The 2,500-nt window shown below is 60.7% G+C and overlaps 1 pseudogene; it reads left to right on the forward strand.

Moving 5' to 3' along the window:
- LOC124731043 overlaps nt 1-2,500 on the forward strand; it is a 7,795-nt pseudogene that overhangs the window by 1,007 nt on the left and 4,288 nt on the right.

The following is a 2,500-nucleotide window of genomic DNA, read 5'->3' on the forward strand; positions in this document are numbered from 1 at the left end:
CTCGCCTTGCGCGGGCCGAGGGAGGATGGGGCTTCCCCGCCCTTCACGGGGCGGCGGCCTCCGCACTCCCGGGGCGTCTCGTCCTCATTGCGAGGTGAGGCGCACCTAGAGCGTACACGTTGGGACCCGAAAGATGGTGAACTATGCCTGGCCAGGACGAAGTCAGGGGAAACCCTGATGGAGGTCCGTAGCGATTCTGACGTGCAAATCGATCGTCGGAGCTGGGTATAGGGGCGAAAGACTAATCGAACCATCTAGTAGCTGGTTCCCTCCGAAGTTTCCCTCAGGATAGCTGGTGCTCGTACGAGTCTCATCCGGTAAAGCGAATGATTAGAGGCCTTGGGGCCGAAACGACCTCAACCTATTCTCAAACTTTAAATGGGTGAGATCTCCGGCTTGCTTGATATGCTGAAGCCGCGAGCAAACGACTCGGATCGGAGTGCCAAGTGGGCCACTTTTGGTAAGCAGAACTGGCGCTGTGGGATGAACCAAACGCCGAGTTAAGGCGCCCGAATCGACGCTCATGGGAAACCATGAAAGGCGTTGGTTGCTTAAGACAGCAGGACGGTGGCCATGGAAGTCGGAATCCGCTAAGGAGTGTGTAACAACTCACCTGCCGAAGCAACTAGCCCTGAAAATGGATGGCGCTGAAGCGTCGTGCCTATACTCGGCCGTCAGTCTGGCAGTCATGGCCGGTCCTTGCGGCCGGCCGCGAAGCCCTGACGAGTAGGAGGGTCGCGGCGGTGGGCGCAGAAGGGTCTGGGCGTGAGCCTGCCTGGAGCCGCCGTCGGTGCAGATCTTGGTGGTAGTAGCAAATACTCCAGCGAGGCCCTGGAGGGCTGACGCGGAGAAGGGTTTCGTGTGAACAGCCGTTGCACACGAGTCAGTCGATCCTAAGCCCTAGGAGAAATCCGATGTTGATGGGGGCCGTCATAGCATGATGCGCTTTGTGCTGGCCCCCGTTGGGCGAAAGGGAATCCGGTTCCTATTCCGGAACCCGGCAGCGGAACCGATACAAGTCGGGCCCCTCTTTTAGAGATGCTCGTCGGGGTAACCCAAAAGGACCCGGAGACGCCGTCGGGAGATCGGGGAAGAGTTTTCTTTTCTGCATGAGCGTTCGAGTTCCCTGGAATCCTCTAGCAGGGAGATAGGGTTTGGAACGCGAAGAGCACCGCAGTTGCGGCGGTGTCCCGATCTTCCCCTCGGACCTTGAAAATCCGGGAGAGGGCCACGTGGAGGTGTCGCGCCGGTTCGTACCCATATCCGCAGCAGGTCTCCAAGGTGAAGAGCCTCTAGTCGATAGAATAATGTAGGTAAGGGAAGTCGGCAAATTGGATCCGTAACTTCGGGATAAGGATTGGCTCTGAGGATCGGGGCGTGTCGGGCTTGGTCGGGAAGTGGGTCAGCGCTAACGTGCCGGGCCTGGGCGAGGTGAGTGCCGTAGGGGTGCCGGTAAGTGCGGGCGTTTAGCGCGGGCGTGGTCTGCTCTCGCCGTTGGTCGGCCTCGTGCTGGCCGGCGGTGCAGGATGCGCGCGCCTGCGCGGCGTTCGCGCCCCGGTGCTTCAACCTGCGTGCAGGATCCGAGCTCGGTCCCGTGCCTTGGCCTCCCACGGATCTTCCTTGCTGCGAGGCCGCGTCCGCCTTAGCGTGCTCCTCCGGGGGCGCGCGGGTGCGCGGATTCTCTTCGGCCGCCATTCAACGATCAACTCAGAACTGGCACGGACTGGGGGAATCCGACTGTCTAATTAAAACAAAGCATTGCGATGGCCCTAGCGGGTGTTGACGCAATGTGATTTCTGCCCAGTGCTCTGAATGTCAACGTGAAGAAATTCAAGCAAGCGCGGGTAAACGGCGGGAGTAACTATGACTCTCTTCTGCGGTCTTCTCCCCTTCTCGTGGGCCCGCTGATTTCGCAGAGTGGAAGACCGCACCAGGGGCTTGGGGGGGTTACCAGCCCCCCCTCGCACTATCCCTTTTTTAGTTGGGGGCAGTAAGCAGAGAATAAGTGGTGGCCCTTCCGCTGAAGGTGCCACCCCAACTCCCCCAGCACCTAGCCGGCCAACCGGCCGTGCCGATAATCTTGTAACTTTTGCAGCTATGTATACCTGTAGTGAGTGCCACCGCAGCTTTACAACCAAGAACGGTCTCGGGGTCCATCGCCGCCGCCAACATCTTGCGGCCGCCAACGCGGAGATCGTCACGGAGAGGCATCGCGCGAGGTGGACGGAGGAAGAAGTCCTATCGCTCGCCAAGGCGGAGGCCGAACTGTTCCTTGAGAGGGACGCCCGGTTCTTCTTCGTCAATCAAGAACTCATCAGGATGTTCCCCGACCGAACGCTCGAGGCAATCAAGTGCCGACGGCGGCAAGCTGCCCACAAGCAGCTTGTCCGCCAATTCATGGAGGCGCTTGAGATCGGTCGGGGGGAAGAGCCGGCGTCCCGCCGGGGAGCAGCGAGCCCGCTGCCTGACGCGGGCGAGGCCGCTGCGCCGCCCGTCGACG

This window comes from Schistocerca piceifrons, unplaced genomic scaffold (assembly GCF_021461385.2).
Source record: "Schistocerca piceifrons isolate TAMUIC-IGC-003096 unplaced genomic scaffold, iqSchPice1.1 HiC_scaffold_1266, whole genome shotgun sequence".
Taxonomy (NCBI): Eukaryota; Metazoa; Arthropoda; class Insecta; order Orthoptera; family Acrididae; genus Schistocerca; species Schistocerca piceifrons.